The following is a 12,016-nucleotide window of genomic DNA, read 5'->3' as shown; positions in this document are numbered from 1 at the left end:
TTCCTAAGTCATGTTTTCATAAGTGAGTCCATGTTCATCAAGTATACATGTCATATGAATATACTTAAGTTCCTAAGTCATTTGAGAGTAATGGTCCATGTTCATCAAGTTCCTAAGTCAAGTTTTAAGGCACTTAGGAGTAAAAGTTGGTGAAATGAATTGCACCATTACTTTTAGATGAATATTTAAGATTTTATGGTGCAATAATATGTTTCTCGCTTTTCGGATGAAAAGTGCTTAGGAATGTCTTCTCATTTATTCGGGGCACTTAGGAGTCAAATTTAGTAAAATGAATTGCACCACTAGACTCGTATGATTATTTATGATTTTATGATACAATAATTATTTTTGCAATTTTTTGCATGAATAGTAACACCCGGGATATCGTCATTTGGCACTCAGTTCAGAAGATTGTCAAATAGCTATCTGGATTGTCCAAAAAGGCCTTAGGGAGTCTTTAGTGGACGCTTGATAAGATCCTAACTACAGTTGGTGAATAGTGTAGGATACTTGGCACAAGAAGGAACCATGAGATAGAAATGTGAAGGAATGGAAAGATAAATCAAGCTATGTTATCATACCACTTAAGCCAAATACTATTCCATCCAACCGAACACTTTGTGGCCAATTGAAAGAAGGCTTTAACCTTAGTAAAACCCCAAACCATTGAAATCCTATTGAAAGCCCAAATCCATGGTGAAAAACGAAACACTAAATGGTTTCTCAAACCCTAAACCACCTAGTTTTTGGTTAAGTGATTAATCACTTGACTAAATCACTTTTACCTGCTATTAACCACTTAAATTCATGCTATTATACTCTCATTTATTCTTTTGTATTTTTTTAATTTCATTGGACCAAGAAAAATTGGAATTGGGTTTAATCAAAACTGAAACCCTAAACAAAACCCCTTTTAAACGTTTAAATGAAGCTCATTCGGTTAAGCCCACTTTTGGCCTATCAAAACTACCACCAAGCCCAAGCTTCTTGAGTAAGATTCTTCCTCCACCCAAGGCCACCCTATGAATGAGTTGATAGCCCCAATTAGTGACTTGATGGAAATAAAAAAGTCACTCAAAACCACTAGCCCTCACTCGGCCAACGGTAACCCAAAACCATGGGTTGTATACCCACAGCTTTCACCACCTTTTGGATGCCAGCCTCTCATCAAAGTGGTTTAACTTAGCCATTAACTTTGTTTTAGTCATGGCACCCACTAGCTTAAGTGCTACCTAGCTCCGGCATTCTTTCCAAAACGATCCATTCGAGACATGCCGACCGTTTTTTATCGACCTAGGGGTTACCATTCCATTCTCAAGCACTTCAGAGTGGACATAGAGGTTCTACTAGGATATTCCCCCATCCTATGACTTGGGGTCGTGATAAAACATGTACTTGACTTTTAAAAATATCATTTATCCAAATGCATTAAGACGTGTTTTTCCTTACATAAGACAAGTGACATATGAAATGTCGTGTATGCATGAACAAGCATATCACATTCAGTTTCATGGTATGGTAACATATGAGCATAACATGATACATAGGTAATATCTAAAACATATTACAAATAAAGTATCAAAACGCTTAAACCAAACATACACAAACATGCTTAGCCAAAACTTATAGGGTTCATTAGCATGTGAAATTCATTTTAATCATGGACCAAATCCGAACTACAATGGACTATAGATCATGGCAAAGATAATCACATAATCCAAATCATGAAAACATGGCAAATCATCACACAAGCTGAAGTCCTAATCACTTCAGATCGTGGCGTATCATCATACAAACCGAAACATATAGTCATGTCATGTTCTTGTACAACTCACAAGAAGATATTTATTCACAACATCATGAAATAACAAATATACACAGTACCAAACAAGGAGAAAGATTCACACAAGTATATACATATGTTAACGAAAAACAGGTTGAGGGTTTACTTACAAAAGTCCTTAAAAGAAAATGCTAGGAAGCTGTAATGGATAATACAACTTGTTAGAACAAGGGTTTAACCCTAATCCGTGTGTGAGTGTGTCAAGGGACAACTATGTTGGTTATTTTTTCCAAAGTGGCCCTTTCAAATATTTGGTCCATAGGTTTTTAGAAGATGAAACCTTAGATTTTCTCAACCCTTGCTAGGTCACGAACTTGTAATAGATGTGCAAGTGATATGGCTAATTGGTTTGAGGATTTGGGCCCTCAAACTTTCGGTCTCCCTTCCTTGGAAACCTTAGGTCATTTCAAAGATGAAATAACCCATTGAAACAGTGTGTGTGAGTGCGTTCTTCGAAATCTCAAACTCACTTTGAGATCTCCTACACCTTGGAATATGCATGTGTGATTGTGAGAAGAAATGAATTAAAGTGTAACGTTCTTATTGTGGAACTTCTCCTAAAGTCGTGGCCTTTCCTTGAATGTAGAGAGTATATGGTCGTTGTTTGGTTTAAAGGAAAGTGTGGGAAAATGACATTTGGACTTGGAGAATACTCTAAGTGGCGTGAGAGAGAATGCCTTAGGAATCCGAAAAGGAACAAGAAGAAAATGTGTGGTTGTATGGCATATGGTCTTTATATAGCCTACCTCCTTGAGGCCAATTGGTCAATCAAGAGCCAATGCATGTTGGACATGTGGCGTGGCTCTTCCTTTTCTTCCCTTGGTCGAAACCCTAATTCCCTCTAAGCTCCTCTCCAACATCTAGGTTCAATGAATCCTATGTGCAATTGTGTGACTTACCTCAAAGCCTCTTCATCTTCCCAAGAAAGTGGGTGTTGCATGCATGCCAAGTGGCATTGGCTTGTGGAGTCCTTCGAAGTGCCGCCCCCTCTCTCATTTCCCCATGAGCATCTTTCTGCTTCCCCCTGGTGTCTCTTCCCCTTCTCCATACGTGATCCTTACTCTCCGCGAAATAAGAACCTTTTTCTTCCTATTCGCATTTCCTAGGTGACTCTCCCACTTCCCTATGCCTCTTAGAAACTCTAAACATGATATGTGGCTAGTGATTGAATGTGGTGGCTGAAACCCTAGGGTTACAATAGTAATTTTTGTGTGATGTTTCTTCTAGAATCTTTCCTTCACCAATGCATGAATGACAATAGCACAATGTCTCAAAATTTCCTTGAGTGGGCGTGTGGCTTAGGGATCCAAAAGTCTCTTGGTGTTCCCCATGCAAATCCTTAGGAAAATCAACTCTTGGTCTTTCCAAAGTGTCATTCCCCATGTAAGATCTCTTGGAACTCTCTACAATTAACAAGTGGCATGAGATGTGGTTCTTGGTCAGTGTGAGGCATGTTGGCTGAGTGGCCTTTGGTCTCCCCTAGGTGAATCTCATGATTTCCCTTCTAGAAGCCTTTATGCATGAGTGACATGTGGCAAACCCAATGGCTTGTCACTAGGGTAGGCGTGCAAGCCTCCCTTGGCTTCTCAAACACTCTTCCCTCTCTCCCCTAAGCCCACTATCACGTCTAGATTCATGGGCCTTATATGCGCAACAAGTGGCACAGGTCTCATGGTGTGAGGCGTGACCTGTGGTCCTTTGGGGCTTTTTGGGCATAAGCCCACCTAGTTGGCCAAAAATGCAAGGGTTTAAGTGGCCCTTCTCTTGGGCTTTGGATTCCTAATCCTGAGGCCCAAGGTCTTAATCAATCTATGCCTAATTCATGGCTCTTACTAAAATAAAAACTTGGGCAACGAAAATCTAGCTAAGTCCGGGTTATCACACATTGTTTGAAATTAGCAGTGCCTACCATCCTCAAACAGACAGACAGACCAAGAAGAAGATTTAGACTCTAGAAGACATGCTTAGTGCTTGTGTCCTGGAGCATGAAAGAAATTGGGAGAAGTAACTACCTTTGGTAGAGTTGGCTTATGACAACAGCTTTCAAGCCACCATTAAAATGGCACCCTATGAAGCTTTGTATGGAAGGAAGTGTATATCCTCATTATAGTGGGACGAAGTTGGGGAGAATAAGGTGATTGGGCTGGAAGTCCTACGGAAGATAACAGACCAAGTCCTACCAATCAAAGAAAGGATGAAGACAGCATAAAGTCCACAGAAGAGCTATCCTGACAATAGAAGGAGTATAGAATTTGAAGTCAGAAATTAGGTTTATGTGAAAATATCCTATGAGCGGAGTGAATCAATGTGTTAAGGGGAAGTTAAGTCCGAGATATGTGGGACCTGTTGAGATATTAGAGAAAGTGGGAGCAGTTGCGTACCGTCTGGAGTTACCAACTGAGTTCCATGGAATCTATAATGTATTCCATGTGTCCTCATTGAAAAAGAGTTTTGGGGATCAGACACTAGCAGTTGTAGACCCCGAGGGTATACCTTTGCAATCCAACCTAACCTATGAGGAAAAACCAGTGCATATCATTGATTGGAGAGAAAAGGAATTGCAAAACCGCAAGATTTTGCTGGTCAAAGTACTTTGACAAAACCATAATGGTCAGGAAGCAACTTGGGAGAAAGAAGTTGACATGAAAGCCAAGTACCCTCATTTATTTGGGTTTTAGCCTCATCTATTTGGATCTTAGCCTAGTCTTTGTCTTTATCTATGATTAGGGCCTAGTCAATTTTTGCATTCACTTTTGTACGGGTTGCATTGCATTAGTCAGTCATTGTACTTCATTTGTTTGGACATCAAATAAAGTATATGTTTCATCTCAAATCTGTCTAGACCTCTGTTTGGTTGTGTTGTGAGTTGTTTTCCATCTTTGATTATATCTTTTTGCAGTTTCCATGGCATGAGAGAGAAAGAATGTGAGAAAGTCGACCTTTTCTGCACAGCGAGTGTGAGAGATGAGAGAGGAATGCCATAGGAGGCGACTTATCGAGTTGGATAGGCAGATTGCTACCTTTTTGTAGGAGATGGAGCACTTAGAGCACCATCTCACTCACGTGATGGACATAGATAGGAAAGTGGTAGGCTATGAGAAGAAGGTTTTGCCTCATGAGGAGCGTTATCCAACTCTTCACCTGACAACGTGGATGGATCAAGATAGCTTCAGGGCGAGGATGTCAATGAAGCTTAGTCCAGTCAAGCAATTGAGGAGCACGCCGCAACTGTCGATCATGAACCTGAGATGTTAGGATGAGTCATCTACTCATCTAGCACGAGTACCATTCAGGGTCATATACCAGACAACGATGACAAAGAGGTTGAACAACATATTGACCCTGGGCATTCGGTTATGTGATTTACAATTCCGATGATGACATGCTTTATTATATGCGCTAGCATACCGTCAGTAGACCTCGACTCACCCTCACTCGCATCGACTAGTGACTATATGTCCAGTGATGGACAATTGACTTGGTGAGCAACATCTTCTCTTTGTTTGATAGTAGTTATTTTATGTACACACATATATTTCAAAGAATAAATCATTTTTTAGGAGGGGAGGATGTAACAGCCCACCAGAAATTTATCGGATGAATTTCTTTAGGAACTTGGTGAAAATCTGAAAATTCGGAAAGGTTTCCCGATTCTAGCAATTGTTTAGATTTTAGTCTGTCAACATAGTTAATTTTTTACCTATTATGGCATCAGAAACATTATTTTATTTGTTTGAGGCACTTAGGAAGATTAGATTGAGAAACGGTTTGTGTCATAAGTCTTAGATGATTATTTACGTTTTTATTGCACAATAATACGATTTTCATTTCTAGATGATAACTACTCGGAAATACTTTTTCATTTCTTTGGGTTACTTAGGAGTCAAATTTTGTGAAACGAATTGCACCACTAAGTTCGTATGATTATTTAGGATTTTATGGTGCATGTTTATTTTTGCCTTTTTCACAGTGAATAGTAACATTATGATTGCGCCATGTGGAGGTCAGTCTAGTCGATTTTCAAATCACAATGTCGATTATCTAAATCAGTATAGGGAAGTTTTATTTGGACACTTGGAAATATCTTAGCCATACTTGGTAAATAGTATATGACACTTAGCACTTAGAGGAACAATTAGATGGAAATGTGAAGGAAATGAAGGAAAATCAAGCAATGTAATCATGTCACTTAAGCCAAACACTATTTCATCCAACCAAATACTTTATTTGAAACCAAATAGGGTTTCGACCCTAGTGAAATCCCAAACGCTTGAGTTCTAATTGAAATCTCAAAACCATGGCGGAAGCCAAAACCCTAAATGGTTTCCCGAATTCTATTTTTGGCCGGTTTTAGCTTAATGATTAATCACTTCATTAAATCACTTTCACATGCTATTAACCACTCAAATGCATGTCATTACACCATCTTTTATTCTTTTGTATCTTGGTAAATCCATTGGACCAAGAAAATTTGGATTTGGGTGTGGTGCCCCCAGCCCCCACTTGGGATTTGACGAAAACTGAAACATCGGGACATATAACACCAAGGTTACCTGTCCCTCGTTCATGACAGATAAGATACAATGCAGCTACTGATAACTATCAGTACGCAGTATATTGCTGTAAAAAGTAAACTTAAGTCAGTTTAAGAAAAGATTGGTCATGGTACCGAAACATAAAATCACAATACTATTGCATAATTCAAAAGAGTCATCATGGTTGATATGAGTTTCTAAAGAACTCCCAAAAACACGGGACCAAACATTAAAAGCTAAACAAAAGATCATTTCCCAAGAGTGGTCCCATAACATTGTCTTGATCTTCAGTGAGATTCGGGCCTCACTCTCTTCTCTAAAGCCCGGTCCTTGTCCCTATTATGGGATCTTCTAAAATTTTTCATGTCTTCAATTATCTCAATAATTGCATTATCAATCAACTCGAGATGGTCCAAAATGGAAGACTCAGGCGAGCCTATAACCATCTTAGGCACGATCCTCTCTGGAGGAGGTACTGTCCTCTTGTGCTTCATCATTTGCGTTGACTAAATCTGTCACAGCTTCTATCACTCCAAGTGAGAAACGATAGTGGGTAAATACAACAGTGAAATTTCAAGAAATCTCAGTAATTAAACAAATAACGTGCAACAGATATCGTAAGCATATGCAGCCAACTTAACAATGAATGCATGGACATGAACTTATAAATATGCATTTGACCTTTCAAATACTTTTATATAAACATGCCATTTCATAACTTTTACTTTCATAAACATGCTTTCATTATTCATACTTGATCATTAACATACTTATGAGCTTGCGGCGTTTCTTGACTTATAACATAATATTGGATACCTCACGGCTCTCCTATGCACCGTGTATTCCCTACTAGTTACTGCATCAACCATTGGCCACTTTGACCAAGGTGACTACGTCTTGATTTCATATACGGCAGCTCACATTTTGCCTACACCGTCGGTGCACCCACTAGCTTTCCCACTCTGGTATCCTTTCTTTTAGGCACCATTCGAGATCCGCCAACAGTACTTTATCGACTCAAGGGTATCCCTCCATTTTAATCACTCCTGAGAGGACAGAGGAGTTCCACTAGAACATTTCCCCCGTCCTAAAATTTGGGATCATGATAAAAACTTTATTTTTTAAAAGAGACTCTTTTCCTTTCAAAAATGGGTTTTCACAATTCCAATGCATGTGACATGACAATGAACTTTAGAACTTTCATGAGACACATGAAATACCAAAATGCTTCATCATAAACATGAGATGCTGAAATGCTTCATCATAAAATAAAACATTCATACATGCAATACACATCCCGTTACAGCTTGAAAATATTAGAACATGTTCCTTTATAACAATTCAAGACATTCATATCAATCAAAGACATGTATTCCAATAATAAACATGTAAGGGTCGAAACCTTCAAAACTCTAATGTAACCAAAAAAAGAAATTGTTCTTATCACATATATCCCAAAGCACCATTAATCTCACTTCATTTATAAGGTTGGCCGAAAGCTTTGTGTACGGAAACATGCATTCCAATCAATTTTTTATGAACTTAGAATCTTCTAATGCATTGAACAAAGTTTTTAACAAGGAAACCTCATGAGTGCTGAAGCATTTTCTTGTATGTATGGGTGATCCTTTCATGATCTTAGTCCATGCTGAAATGGTAAAATACAACATTCATGTTCAACCAACATAGAACATGCCGAAGCCCTACATGACTTCTTACTTCATTTCTTTTCCACATTACACATCTTCCATAACTCATTTCAATCATGCTTTAAACCATCAAATCAAGAGATATTAATAGCACATAGAAGAACAATAATATCATAAAAGACCATACAAAACCGAAACAACCAACAAGTTCACAAGCCATATACATAAAATATCCAAATACAAGTTAGAGGTGTACTTACAAAAATCTGAAACATGTGTTTATAACAAGCAAGCTGAAAATCACATGTAATACTAGTTAGGATCATTACTCAAGAAAACCCTAACCCATATGTTCAAGTATAGTGCTTCTTACACCTTTTTTATTTCCAAGAAACTCCAAGTTTTCGGACCCTTCCCTCTTGAATTCGAAACTTGTTTTCAATAAAAACCTAGCTACAACTCACTAGTGTTGTGGCCCTCTTACCTCAAAATATCATGTTTTAGAGCTTAAAAATAAGTAGGGTTACATTTATCTTTCTTGAAGAAAACCCTAATCTAAACATGTGAGTGTAGGCGTGGTTCATGTGGAATAACCTTTCAAAATACAAGCTAAATCCATCTAGCTCAAGTGTGTCGATGTTAGAGCAAAAGTTCTAGATGAACTATGCTTGAACCAACTATCCCATTCTTTCATGAAGCCGTGTGTGTGGTATGCGTAAAGCAAGGAAAAATTAGCTTCTTACCTCCTTAGTTCCTCTTCTTGAAAGTATCATCACTATCCTTAAGAAAATGTTTGTGTGAGAATAGAATATTGAAGTGAGTCTTTGGTTGGTGAGAAAATGATGAAAACTTGGGAGGAAAAGTGTAATGACCGAAATCCACAAGAGAAAGCATAAAATGGCCAAAGGTTCTAGGGTTTTCATTTTGTCCCCTTTTATAGACACTCAAAGGCTTCTTGCATAAACCAAACTCATGCATGGATGCCAAGTGGCGTGTAGCCCTATCATCTTTTTCTTCTAGCTCATCATTAAATTGAGTTGGAAATCCTAAGACACCTTCTTGCATGTGGCATCCTCTTCCTCCAAGCCGAAACTCACTTCCTCTGCCCTTTCTTTTCATGTCTTGGTTAAATGTACCTTATGGCTAAAAGGTCTTTTACTAAACTCAGATCTCCCTCTATCTCTTACAAATGTGCATGTGTTCCAAATGGCATGTGAAGAGTGTGTGCATATACATGGGCTGCCGAACCCTACAGTTCCCTAGGAGATCTTCTTTTTCACCATACATTTGGACAAACATCTGATTGGTCCCTTTCGGCACAAAAGAACTTTTCCTTAGCCATCCACCTCAAGGGGTTTCTTACACAAAATAATCTTCTAGAAGCCCTTAGGCGTGTAGCCTCCTTTCAATCTTGATCTTGCTCTTTCCCAAGAAAAACTTTAGCTACCTTCATGCATAGATGACACATGGCAAAAAGCAACCTTTCTCTTCTCCATTGTAGGCGTGACACAAGGCAATGAAGGGATTGATCTTCCTATGGTAGGCGTGCAAGCCAAAATTGGTTGGATGAAGGTGGAGGGTATGGCTAAAATTAGTTAGTAAAATTTTAGTAAGTCCACATTGCTTAACTATCACTATTGTATAATAGTTGGCTTAGGAGGTCAAGACAATTTAAAATATAACTCTCATGAGTTTGTATTTTTTTTAATGTATAAATTTCAATTTATACTTTAAATTATATTATAATTTGAGTCTAAAAATATTTATAGACTAAAAAAAAAATTTTAGACAATGGGTTGAGTGGGGGGCGGGGCAGGGAGGGGTGCGGTTTCTACCCCACCCCGAAGGGCGGGGGGGGGGTGGGTGGGTATGAAACCCCTCCACCCCCACATGCCCCTGTCCCGCACCATGCAGGTAGCACCCCTAACCGTATTCACTCATCAAGTATTTTTATAAGTACTCATCAAATACCTTGGACAAATAAAGAAGAGAAACGCAAATTGTAATAACTACTAATTTGAATGTCAAGGTATAAATTATAGAGTTCGTCTATATATCATATAAGTCCATATAGTTATATTTAAAAAAAAATTTAAAATTATAATAATATCTTTTTTAAAATAATATTTTTTTTCTTTTTATTATCATTTATCAATGATACTGTACACGTAATTTCCACTCAAAATTGTAAATAAAATTTCTTTAAATTATTATATTCCATCCTTGTGGTTCAAAATTTGGTTGGAAAGCTTGGAAACAAGAGTGTGAAAGACGAAGTTTTGGGGAAGATATGCAACGGTTTTCGCTTCTAATATTCAATTCTTTCATACCGTACGTATAGAGTGATTTGACGGTTTGACCGTTCGTAGAATGGAAAGACCAGGTCAATCCAGGACTTGACGGCCTGCTCCTTCCTTCCTTCCTTCCTTCATACATTAACATTATCAGTTGTTAACATCCTTGTGAACACCATGACTTTCCAAGCATTTTGTGACTCATTTTAGGTTTTGTCACACTCCAATCAACCAAAAAGATAAGGATATGTGTTCGATGAAAAAGCAAGTCCCCTCTCACTACGACACTCGACAGACCCACAGAAAAAACAAATAAAAGAAAATGATAATGATAATAAGTAGGGAAAATGTCCACACACTAGTCAATGATATTCTGCAATTGGTTTTGCCAGGTCACTTTCACCATATCCACACGCTAATGATTTTAGTGTGCACTAATGATCGATGGTTCGCTTCACGAAATGATCTTTCATGCTTTCACACTGGAGTACCGTTATATTTATAAAAATAATTATATAAAAATAATTATCTTCAATGATATAGTTTTATTTTATCTGTTAGATTTATTTTATAATAAAAATAATTTTATAATTTAATAAATAATATTTTATAATCAATTTATAAAATTATTTTTATATAATCATTTTATAATTAAAATATTTCTCTTTCACACAGCGATCCTAGTCACAGTCCAAGAACAAAGTCTAAACGGGTCCAAGTCTGAAACAAACTCGGTCCCACTCCCAGTTCGGCTTTTATCAGACTTATCCGCAAGCGCGTTGGCCCATAGAATCAAATGTGCGAGTTCACACATAAAGAACTGAAATACGAACCCAGTTGATTCTCGGTTATGGCTACGATAGTGAGAATATTTTAAAAGTATTAAAAATATTTATAAATAATTATAAATAAAGATTGAAATAAATTTATAAATTTTATTGAGAGTATTTTGAATTGTTTAGATATATAAAGTATGATAAGTTATTGACTTTTGAATAGATAATTGAAAAAAGTGTAGATCCCATCAATGATTAATTTTTTTTAATGATTAATTTATTTATATATAATAGTGATAAATTTTATAGTGATTTTATTTTATTTTATATATAATAGTGATAAATATTATAATGATTTTATTTTTTATTTATATTTAATAGTAATAAATATTATAATGATTTTATTTTTTATTTATATATAATATAAATAAATATTATAGGGATATTATTTTTTATTTATATATAATTTTGATAAATATTATAGAGATTTTATTTTTTATTTATATTTAATAGGGATAAATATTATAGTGATTTTATTTTTTATTTATATATAATATAAATAAATATTATAGTAAAATTATTTTTTATTTATATATAATAGTGATAAATATTATAAAATGTTTATAAATAATTATAAGTAGAGATTGAAGTGAGTTTGTAGGTCCCATTGAGAATATTTTAAGTTATTTAACATGTAAATTATCTTCATAAATACGAAAATATTTAAAAAATATTGATAATATTTTGCTACCCAAACATAACCTAAATTTTTAAGTAAAATTTTGACGTGACAATTATCTGTCACATGATAGCTAATAGTGTGAGAATAAAGAATGGTTTGGATTGAAAAATATTTTTAATTTAATTTAATTTATTATTATAATTGTTTTAAAATTTTATTTAAAATACAATAAATAAT

The sequence above is a fragment of the Juglans regia genome, chromosome 13 (assembly GCF_001411555.2).
Source record: "Juglans regia cultivar Chandler chromosome 13, Walnut 2.0, whole genome shotgun sequence".
Taxonomy (NCBI): domain Eukaryota; kingdom Viridiplantae; phylum Streptophyta; class Magnoliopsida; order Fagales; family Juglandaceae; genus Juglans; species Juglans regia.
This window is presented reverse-complemented; position numbering follows the sequence as displayed.